The sequence below is a fragment of the Entamoeba histolytica genome, genomic scaffold, assembly GCF_000208925.1.
Source record: "Entamoeba histolytica HM-1:IMSS scf_1104750517663 genomic scaffold, whole genome shotgun sequence".
Classification (NCBI taxonomy): Eukaryota; Evosea; order Mastigamoebida; family Endamoebidae; genus Entamoeba; species Entamoeba histolytica.
Window position 1 is genome coordinate 1 of NW_001915207.1, and position 11,694 is coordinate 11,694.

Below are 11,694 nucleotides of genomic sequence, written 5' to 3' on the forward strand. Positions count from 1 at the left end.
TAATTCATGTTTTCCATCTGATTTTTCTTTGTTACAATTACACTTTAATATTATATATTTGATAATTGTTGTTTTATCATATAATTAACACAATGATAATATTTTATTATATTTCATTGTACTTTCATTCTTCCTGAATCACCTTTACCTGTTCTTATCATTTTCTTTGTATATTTATTAATTTCATTATTTTATTTGTAATTTCTTTAATTGCCATATAACTATTAAAATTGTTTCTATTTTGCTTACTTTGATTCTTCTTTTTCCAATTCTTCAAACTAATATTGTTTGAATATATTCTTTATATATTTAATACTCATATTTATTTGTTTTTTCATATTCTCTTTATTGTCTTTTTTATTTATTCTCTTTCTTCAAACACTATCAAATATATTCATTAATCACTTTTCTTTCTTTTGATTTATTTCATCTCATTATTTAAATGTGAATTGCATTATTCTTCTATTATATTCTAATCATTATTTATCTTTAAATATTATTATTCAATATTAATTCTTCTCTTTTTAACATATAATCTTACTATACATTTTCTTTCTTTTTCACGTGTGTTTTATAAATCTCTTTTCTTATTATTTATTCTATTTTGATTAATTTTATTATATTCATTTTAATTAAAAATAATGAATAAATGAATAATTTGATTGATTCTGTATTGATTCTTCATATATAACTTTTCTTACTACATTATTCTTATTTATATTTTCTATTAATTTAATAATGTCATATTGCTTTCTTCTTGATACTTTCTTTACCATTATTCTTTTTGAATTGGAATATTCATAATTATTTCTATGACTGATCTTCATCTAGTATTTGTATTTCATTCATATTATCTGATGTTGTTATGTTCATAATTCTAATTAATCAAAATTCGTTGGTATTAATTTCCGTTCAAATTCAATTTATTATATTTATTACTTTATTATGTACTATTTCAATGCATTTTTATTTATTATCTTCAGTTCATCAATATATAACACATTTCTACTTTTTATCAAATATTTTGGTTCTATATAATATTTCAAAAAGAATATTCACATTGAAGAAAATAATAAAGATGATAATGAATCAAAATGAATGATACAATATGTAAATTTAATATCTCTAATTCATTCTTATAATCCTATCTTATTTTTATTCTCTATTGATTGTTTATATTTTTCTTAATTCAACAATGTCTTTTGGTAAATTATAATATTTTAATATTATTTAACCATTTATGGTTTACTAAATCTTATGCTTTCTTTATATCATAAATTATTTTTAATTATCTCTTCTTTTTTTCTTTTTTATTTCTCTCTATTAATTTTTTATACTTCCTTCTTTTGTTCAACAACACTTCTGTTTTCTTCAATCCGAGTTTTATTATTTTGAAGATTTTCATGGTTATTCTTTATTATTTTTTTAATATTCATTTTGATTATTAATTTGAATATTTTTTATATTTCCATTGAAATATGAAGTTTGTCTATAATTGTATGATTTTTGTACTTTTACCACTTTTATATATTAAATTTTTCTTTATATTATCATTTGAAGTTGAATTTCTTCTGGTGTTTCTATTTATTCTTGAAATATCTTAATATTTATTTCCTCATTCTTATGTAATTTCTTCAAATATTATCATTATAATATTTCTATGTAATGTGTTCTCCAATTCGAGATTCTTTTTAAGTTTTCATTATCATCATTTTTGTTATTTTGTTCGGTTTTATTTTCTATTTCTTTGGTATTTTCATTTTCTATTCAAGTCTTTTGTTTCATGAATAATTTTTTCAAAAATTCAACATTTTCTTGTTCATTTAGTTATTCTATTTTTTGATTTTAAAGTTATACTCGTTGCTTTATTCTTATATATTTTCTTTTTCTTTTATTTAAATTTTTCTTATTGTTTTTTAGATATTCATTTTCTCAATTTCTTATTTTAATTTCTTATTACTTCTAAATTCATTTCTTTATTACTTATTACTCTTCTTATTCTTTTATAATTCACATTTATTATTAAATCGTATGTGTTATTTATTCTTATTTGTAGTACAATTGTTTTATTTCTTTTATATATAATATATTTTCAGTATATTTCTCAATAAATCTTGTTAAATTATAAATATCTTTTCAATTCTTTCAATAGTACTTTTCTCAATATCCATTTTCATCATTGTACATTATAATTTCATCAAATGTTGTTATTAAAATATTACTACCTTGAATTACATTCATTATTGTTTTTAATTCACTCTCTTATTATTTCTTTTATATACTCTGTATCTAATTCATTTGTCTGATATTTTCTTATTCATTATTCTATTTTGGTGTTTATATTCTTGTTATTTAATATATATAACATATCTTCTTGTGAATATTTTAATTGTTTTGTTCATTTGCAACTTTTAATATTTCTACATAATTTTCATTCTATTAGCTTATTCTTTCATTTCTTAATTTATTATTTAACTTGTTTATTCAAAAACATACAGGATATAAAACAAATGTTGACACAATAGTTATCGAGTAATGTCATTGTGTGTTGTAAAAAATAAAACATAAAAATTTAACATCAGACAAGAAAATGAATGTAAATAACAATAAATTGCATAATAATATAAACAGTAAACGAAATATAAGGACAAGGATTAAAAAAGAGAAAAACACAAAAAAACAAATAAGAAACATGTAAACACAGTGATAACAATGATTATATAAGTATCAAACACAAATGATTAACGAGAAATAATATAGAAAAGAAAATAGAAAGAATATGAAGTGAAATAGAGAAAAGAGAATATGAAGAAATATTCAAGAAGTAAGAATGTAAAGAAATAGTATGATAATCAGCAAGAATTATATTCAAATGAAAAAGATAATGAAGAGAATAAAATAAGAAAGAACAAAAAGAAAGAAGATGTTATAGTAATGAATCAGAAAGTAAACAAAAATAATCAACCAAGGAAATAAATAGATGATATACATATTCAAAAATAATAAATACTACTGAAAACAAAAGAAAAAACCGAAAATAAAGAAGAAAGGAATAAAGAAAAATAATACAACTCAAAGTCAAATAAAGAAAATAGAAGAAGCGATTAAAGAATGACAAATAGAGAAGAAGGAAGAGAAACAAAACATCTAAAATGAAATGAATGAAAAACATAAAATATAATTAAAAAATGAGAAAGAAATGAAAATATAAATAAAAAAGGTTCAGTCCAAATGAAATGAAGAAAAAGTACAAGAAGAAAATAGAGAAATAGAAAGTAAAATAATTGAAATAAGAATCACAGAAGAAATTATCAATGTCTCTGAGCTAATTTGGAGAAATTGAAGAAAGAAAATAATGAGTTGAAGAAGAGAATAAGAGATAAAGACAAACAAATCTCTGAATATCAAGAAATTGCAATTAAAAATCAAGAGAAGAATTAGACAACACACAAAAAGAAAATGAGACACAAAAACAAATAATATCAAAACAACAAGATATATTGAAAATTTTATTTCACAGAAGGAACTGGAGAAGAAGAAAACGATGATACTTGTGATAAATGCACAATCAGTATTGAGGAAAGCATCATCAATGATGACTGAGATGAACGAAACTACTCGTATGAAAAAGATAGTAGTTGAAATAGAAAAAAGAGCAAAACATGAATTGTCAAAAAATAAGAAATAATAATTAGATAAAAAAATAAAATACAATAAAACAAAGAAATAGAATTTTAATTGAAGTATTGTATTGATTTGAATTAATTTATTAAATAAAAAATATATAAGAAATTAAGAAAGGAAGAAATAGCAAATATAATAAAATGACAAACATTAAAGTAAATAATGCAAATGAATATATTAAATATATTAGAATGTCACATAAAATAAAAGAAAGTACTAAATGGTACAATAAAATGAAAGCAAAAATAATCATAGAATAAAAACTAGAGTGTAATTCATCAATAAAACAACAAATGGAAAATAACACTTCAAATATTGATGAAAATATCAGAATACTATCAACAATAAATTAGAAGAAATGAAAGTAGAAAAATGTACCAACAATAATTACTAATTTCAAATAAAAGAATCAGAAGAATTAATAAGATAAATCAATAATATATTGGTATTATCATTAGAATTGAAGAACTGGAAGATGATAATAAAAAAGAAAAAGTGAATGTATCTTTATTTTCACAATAAAACAAATGAGATAAATGATGAAATAAAAGAAATATGAATATATTTAGAAGAATAGAACAAATAAACAAAAGAAAATGTACAGAATAAAAAGCAACATAAAATTAAATGAACATGATGAAAAAACTTAAAAACTAAGTAATAAAAAGAATAAAACAACTAAAAATGTATAATGATTAATAAAGAAAGAAATAAAATGAATAAAAAATGTCAGAAACAATAGAAATAAAATGGTAAATGAATCTAATAAGAAAAATAGAAGAAAGATAAAATGAAATATACCAAAATAACAATGTTACAATAGAATAAATGAAATTGTATAAGAAATACAAGTAATGACAAATAAAGAGAAATTGAAATTAAACCAAACATCATGTTGAATAAGAAGTACAGAAATTATAGTAATGTTATTATAACAATAAATGAATTACATTTAAATCTAATGAAAATAAATAATTAGAAATATTCATTGAAACAATATAAAAGTAATAAAAGAAACGACAATGAATATGTACTAAATAAAAGATAAAAGTTGAATAATAAATGATATGACTAATGGTTTATATCACAATATCAATTAAGAGTATGGTTGAACAAAAGGAATGTATACAATGAATTAAAGAATAAGCTGATGAAAATTGAGAAATTAAGAGATTTCAAATAATTGAAATAATAATTTCAATAAACAGTTTAGTACATACAGAAAACATTAGAATAAATGAAAAAATAAAAATTGAAATTGACAATTTTAAATAAGTTAAAAACCATGTCATTAAAAACATGCTAAACATTATTGAATAATGGATCTGATATAACCAAATATACTCTATAGAATTTCTATAAAATGACAAGGTGATGAAATTCATATCCCCTGATCCAGAAATAACAGAATCCAATTCTATTAATACATAATTGTATATTTAAATTTGATAATAAGAATTAATAAATAAAGTAATTAATTAAATATTAATAGAATTTTCATCTATTCTTCCTAGATTAATTTGATAATAAGAAATAATACAATAAATAAAAAAAGAAAATGATCCCAGCAGAGATTGATCGAACCCTCAACCCTCGCATTTCTCTTTCCTATAAGTACGATGCACTACCGACTGTGCTACGGGGCCTTCTTCTTTTTATTCTTCTATTTTATTATTATCTTTTCGATATATTTATCTAATTTAAATACAGACTCGAAGGTAATACTTCAAAGGCATTATACAATTATTAAAATATTTTCGATTCTTCAAGTTGTTGTCTGATCATAACATTGAATTTGGTGAGATAATGACTATTCAAACATATTTGGTTATTATTTATTACTATTTATCATGATATAATTATGATGGTATTAATTATTTATCAATATGAAAGTATATTTGTTGATGACCCTTTTGATTTGAATATATTGATTGTTATCAAGAAAAAGTTTCTTATGTGGTTGTTTTTATTCAATGAGATAAAACATAATCATATTGTTAATGACATATTCAAGATAAAGTAAGAAAATAAACAATGAAGAGTTTTAATATTCATTAAATTCAAAATAAAAATCAGATAACAACTTAAATGTGGAATATGTAAGTCAAGTAAGTTTGAAAAATATTTCAATAGAAATAAAATGTGTTGAAGGAATTAATTCACTAACTTCTTGGTATGATGAAATAACCAATTATAGTTAAATTATAATTGCATTATTTTCTTCTATTATTTATTATAAAAGCGATATTTCAATGAATAAGATATAACAAACTAAACAAAGTTATAAGAGTTATGATAAATATAAGAATTGAATAGAAGCTTATAAAAATAAGATAATGAAATACACATATAGAAGATATATGAACAGTGTAAATATCGAACAAAGAAGACAATATATAAAAGAATGGAAAAAGAATATACTAATTAGATTGATATATAACAGAATTAAAAAAAGAAAGAAGAAGGATATTAAATTTGTAGAAGAAGAATAAAACAACGAAAATAAAAACCAAAGATAGAGGAATTATAAGTATAAAGAGTTATACAACTATGTCAAATAATTAACCAATAAAATATTAACAAGGAGTGATAAAAGAAAACAAAATGAAAGTAAAGAAAGAAAAATGGATTTTAATAGAGAAATAAAAAACAAGGAAAAGAAAAATAAGATGAAACAAAAATATAATAAATAATGATAAAGACAAATAACAAAAACAAGAAAAAGCATCAAGTAAAAGAAGAATAATAAGAATATGAAAAGAAACAAGAAAGAATTAAGAAAGTAGAAGAGAAAATCAACAAAATAAGAAAAAAGTTGAAAGAATCAAATGAACAGAAAGTATAAAAACAAAAGAATAATAGAATAGAATGACAAAATGATACAAACAGGAATTGATAATTATAGCATAGAATAAAAAATAGATAATTAAATGTTAATAAAATTTTCATCTATTCTTCCATGCTCAGCAGAGATTAATCTCATAGCTGAGATTGTTTCTTAAAAGAACAATCTCTTTGTTTAAAATATTCTTTAGGTTTTTGTAGGAGTATGAGAAAAGCACTTCTTTGTTTTAGTTCTTCCTATTAAGGTTTTCTCAAACTTTTTCTGTTTATTCCTTCTTTTGAAGATTTTGTTTGACTTCTGATTTAATTTTAAACAATATCATTTCCTCATTCTACTTTATTTTATGAAAGAGAGAAGAAAGCATTTGATTACCACTATATTATTATGATTATTTTCCTTTTATTCTTAAACACACATCACCAAATCTTTTCCTTGGATAATATATATTTCTTAATTTCTTTATTAATAAATATCAATTTATTATATTATAATAAGTAATATTCGACTGTAATAAATTGCTGCACTATTTGCAGCATTAGCTAATATATTTCTAATTAAAAGGTACTGTAATAACCAGATAATAATTGGGAGAGCTGAAGAATGAATTGTATTAGTGTTAGTGTTGTGTTATAGACGTGCAACATTCGATACATGATAATTATAGTATATAAATAAATAAATACAGAGAGTATTGAATAAAAGAAGAAGACATAAAGAAAGAAAATAAAGATGATAATACAAAATAAAGAATGAAAAAAAAAATAATAAAGATAAACCAATAATAGTAATATTAAAAGTATAATAAATATAGATAAAGTGTTGGTACAAGAATATTTAAAAGACGAATATATTATAATAGAACAAAATAATGAAGGAGAAATTGAAGAAATAACAAAAGAAGTTACATAAATAAGAAGAAATTCAATAAAAAGATAGAAAGGAAAGTGCAACAAGTATAGAAAGAAAACCGGTAATAATAAAGATGATGAAAGAAATTTAATAAAAACAATAAACAAAATTACATTGAAGAAAGAATATTAACAAATGAAATAACAAAAATAATAAAAAATAATAAACATACATTATATAATATTCAAAATAAAAAATAAAAAATAGATAATTAAGTGTTAATAGAATTATCATTTATTCATTACTAATAGATATTAACAATATCATACATCATTAAAAAGATTAATTTATTTGTTTTACTTAGTATTTAGATTTTCTTCTTGCCTTTTGAATAAAACATTTCAAATTATATTAATGTATTTTATTCTTCTTTATGCTTAGTTTGTATTTTTAATCTCATGTTTTGTTTTTACTTGAGTTTTAATGAATCTTTTTATTTTCTTATTTTATGATGAGTGAACATGTCATTATACTATATTATTATTTTTAATTTCATTTGTTCTTAACTAAATCAAGTATATACTTTTCTTTTGATATTATTCCATATATATTTCTAATTTCTTCTAATAAATGTCAGTTATTATATTACAACAAATAATAATCCATTATAATACACCATTACATTCATTGAAACGTTTACTAATCCAAATTCATAATCAAATATATCAGTGTAACAAGATAATAAATGGGGAAACCAAAACATAAATTTATTTTAAAGTTTGTGTAGTGTCTCTGACTTTTCAACAATGTTTCACAATCAAAAAGATAATAATAAAATAGAAGAATAAAAAGAAGAAGGCCCCGTAGCACAGTCGGTAGTGCATCGTACTTATAGGAAAGAGAAATGCGAGGGTTGAGGGTTCGATCCATCTCTGCTGGGATCATTTTCTTTTTTTATTTATTGTATTATTTCTTATTATCAAATTTAAGTACAATCAAAAAATGATTAACTATCAAATGAGAATATTATATTTTACAAATGTATAAAGATTAATCAACTTAACATTTTTTTGAATTAAATAATGATAAAAACTTATTAATAATGAAGAAATAATAATCATAAAATTAGTCATGGTATTGATAAATAAATTATAGAATATACTTTTTCATTATTATATTGAGTGTTATTGTTTAAAGTTAATAGATTAATAAATAATCACCCCATTAACTTCAAAAATACTTTTAATTATCATTATAATTAATTTATATTTTATATAAATCTTTAATTTGCCTGTTTGAAGAAAAGAAATAAGTACAATGAATTAAAAAATAGGCTAATGAAAATAGAAAAATTAAAAGATGTTAAAATAAATGGAGTAGTAGTCTCACTAAATTGAATAATAAATAAAGAAAATATGAGATTAATTAAAGAATTAAAAATTGAGATTGACACCATTAAAGAAGCTAAAAACCATGTAATACAAAACATGATGGATGTCATGGAATAATGATTTTATCATAATCAAACATTCAATAGAGCTGTTTGAAGAAGAAGTGATGGGATTAGTCTCCGCTGATCCAGGGACAATAGAAGCTATTTCAATTAATACTCAATTAATTACTTTTTTATAAATCTTTAATTTTATAATTTTTTATTTATCATTTTACTAATTAGTTACAAATAAAAATAAATATCTAAATCTTATTTTCATAAAATTATATTTAATGTGTAAGAAGTAAAAAAAAAATCTGCATTCTCATAGTTTGTTGATTTTGAGTAAATTCATTCATAATCAAGATTTCTTCATCAATTATTTTATGACAGAATATTAATAACTTAAGAGATAGAAAAAATTAAAAATTAATTAATTATTAATAAAATTAGTTTGTATTGTTTATTAAACAGTAGAGATTATTCTTATTATTAAATTATTTTCTAGAAACTCTATAGCATATGTTTAATTATGATAGAATCAATCTTCTATTAAATTATTCATGTTTTTTAATAATATGTTTTTAACTTCTTTAAAAAATATCAAATTTAAATTTTATTTCTTTATTTAATCTAATGTTTTTTGTATTTATTATTCATTTATTTCAATTTACTTTTCAAATTAATTTAATATCTCTTCTTTTCTATTTTCATTAACTTGTTCTTTATAGTTTTATTCATGATTATTTTCTTCAATTATTATCCATTAATACTGTAATATGCAATATTAGTCATATCAAATAATAGACTAATTTAATTCTTTTTATCTATTTCATATATGTATGGCATTTATGATATTATCCTTCACTCTGTAATTTATTTGTTTGTTCAATATCATAGTAATGTCTTTATATTTGAATATTGTTTCATATTTATTTTTATATTATTTATTTCCTTTATATTATCTTATTAATCAATATGATAATTCCAATATTGTCATGTTTCTTCATTTATGATTTGTTATGACCAATACATTATAGTAGAATGTGTTATATTGTTGTTATCTTGTCTTTACAAAGTAGGCAGTATTTCATTCTATCATTTTTTATTATTTTTAATTTTCTATACAATCTGAATATTGCTTCATCTTGCATTTTCATTAATTGTAGAAATGCATTTTTTAATATTGATTGACTTCCATACTTTCACTGTAGTGTGTTTATCTACTCATTTTGACTCAAATCATCTTCTAAAATATCCATTTGTTTGATGACACTTCTATTTTTTGATGTATTGGTCGGTCAATAATTTCTTTATTTCTACTACTACTTCTTTTTCTTTTTTCTTTTCAATCCCTTCATTTATTATTTCTTCTATTTTTGTTTCATTTATTTTATGAATTAATGTTTTTGAATTCTATTCAATATTCCTTTCTTACTGTACTATCTATAATATTATTTTCTATTTCATTATTGTACAATAATACATTATTGTTCTAATCAGTTCATTAACATAATCTTCCATCATGATTATTAATGTTTCATTTATTGTGTTATTTAACTTTATAAATAAAGAAGACAAAATAAAATAATAACATAATACTATAAATCGTATAAGATATTAATATATTAAAAATGAAGTGTATTGAATAATTAATAAGATAATGCAAGAATATTAAAGTAATAAAATTATATAAATTATGAACTAATATTGAAATATAAATGTAAATATCCTAAATTTAATAGGAATAGTAAAATGACATGAAGAATAACAAAATTATGAATATAATAAAATAAAAAAAAATAAAATAAGAATTAACAAATAATAATGTTCTACAATATAAAATATATTGAATTTATAAATAAATTAGAATAATTTGACTATTAATTAATAAATGGATATAATGGAAATAAAAGATAATGCCACATTCTTGATAAAATAAGTAGAAATAAAGAATCTAAAATCTATATATTCAATCAAATAATATTCATATCATTTATTAAATCATTTTAACAATAACTATTAAAATAATGAACATTAAATGTTAAGATATAACAAATATAATACTTTGGTATTTTTGTTAAGAAGAAAAAGAGATAAATTGAAATATTTAATGATTAGAATTATAAAATGTATTTGTCATAAAAACAAAAAAAGAATAAAACAAAAAAATAATAAAACAAAAAGTAAATTTAAAAAATAATATAAAATAAAAGATGCACTACCCGGGAATCGAACCCGGATCTCCACCTTGGGAGGGTGAAATTCTACCATTAGACCAGTAGTGCTTCTATTCTTTTTCTTTTCTCTATTTCTTTTTCTTTTCTCTATTTCTTTTTCTTTCTTATTTCATTTTTATCTTCCCTCACTTTTGTTAGTCTTACTATTAAAATTTCCTTCTTTATAATCTTTAAGTAAAATAAATTCTTAAAATATCATCCCAGTTAATTGTTTTATTATTCTTTATTTATTTACTTTTGTATTATTTTCCTTTCTTATTTATTGTTCTTCAAATTTTATATTTTTTTATTTCTTTTGTTTATTATCGTTATTTATTTCTTTTTTTCTTTTTTTCTTTATTTATTTCTTTAACTTTCTCTATTTCTATTTGTTTTTGATTTAAATATACTTCTTCTGTATTATTTTTCTTTTCTTCACCTATTTTATTTTTAATTATTTCATCATATTCTCTTTTTCAATTTATTTGTTATTTTTTACTTTCATTTCTTCTTCTTTCTTTATCATTATTTATATTTCTTATTTGTATTATCTTTATTATCATATTTATTCTTGTTTTCTTTTTTTTTCTTTCATCTTTCTTTTTCATTCTACTTTTCATTATAATTTTCCTATTCTTATTATATTTGAAATTATCTTCTATATG

General features: G+C 20.1%; 3 non-coding genes across 3 annotated transcripts, besides 11 other annotated features; 1 reads left to right on the top strand and 2 right to left on the bottom strand.

Moving 5' to 3' along the window:
- The first annotated feature begins 2,765 nt into the window (after window positions 1-2,765).
- Window positions 2,766-4,666: a repeat region.
- A 44-nt stretch (window positions 4,667-4,710) lies between these two features.
- Window positions 4,711-5,117: a repeat region.
- A 34-nt stretch (window positions 5,118-5,151) lies between these two features.
- Window positions 5,152-5,198: a repeat region.
- A 45-nt stretch (window positions 5,199-5,243) lies between these two features.
- On the bottom strand, window positions 5,244-5,330 carry EHI_089200. The gene has a single exon. It is a non-coding gene; the product is annotated as a tRNA-Ile (tRNA).
- A 62-nt stretch (window positions 5,331-5,392) lies between these two features.
- Window positions 5,393-5,573: a repeat region.
- A 126-nt stretch (window positions 5,574-5,699) lies between these two features.
- Window positions 5,700-5,916: a repeat region.
- A 679-nt stretch (window positions 5,917-6,595) lies between these two features.
- Window positions 6,596-6,937: a repeat region.
- A 69-nt stretch (window positions 6,938-7,006) lies between these two features.
- Window positions 7,007-7,177: a repeat region.
- Window positions 7,178-7,634: 457 nt separating this feature from the next.
- Window positions 7,635-7,920: a repeat region.
- Window positions 7,921-8,109: 189 nt separating this feature from the next.
- Window positions 8,110-8,175: a repeat region.
- A 60-nt stretch (window positions 8,176-8,235) lies between these two features.
- On the top strand, window positions 8,236-8,322 carry EHI_089210. The gene has a single exon. It is a non-coding gene; the product is annotated as a tRNA-Ile (tRNA).
- A 345-nt stretch (window positions 8,323-8,667) lies between these two features.
- Window positions 8,668-9,005: a repeat region.
- Window positions 9,006-9,237: 232 nt separating this feature from the next.
- Window positions 9,238-10,359: a repeat region.
- A 668-nt stretch (window positions 10,360-11,027) lies between these two features.
- EHI_089220 lies at window positions 11,028-11,098 on the bottom strand. The gene has a single exon. It is a non-coding gene; the product is annotated as a tRNA-Gly (tRNA).
- Window positions 11,099-11,694: the final 596 nt, after the last annotated feature.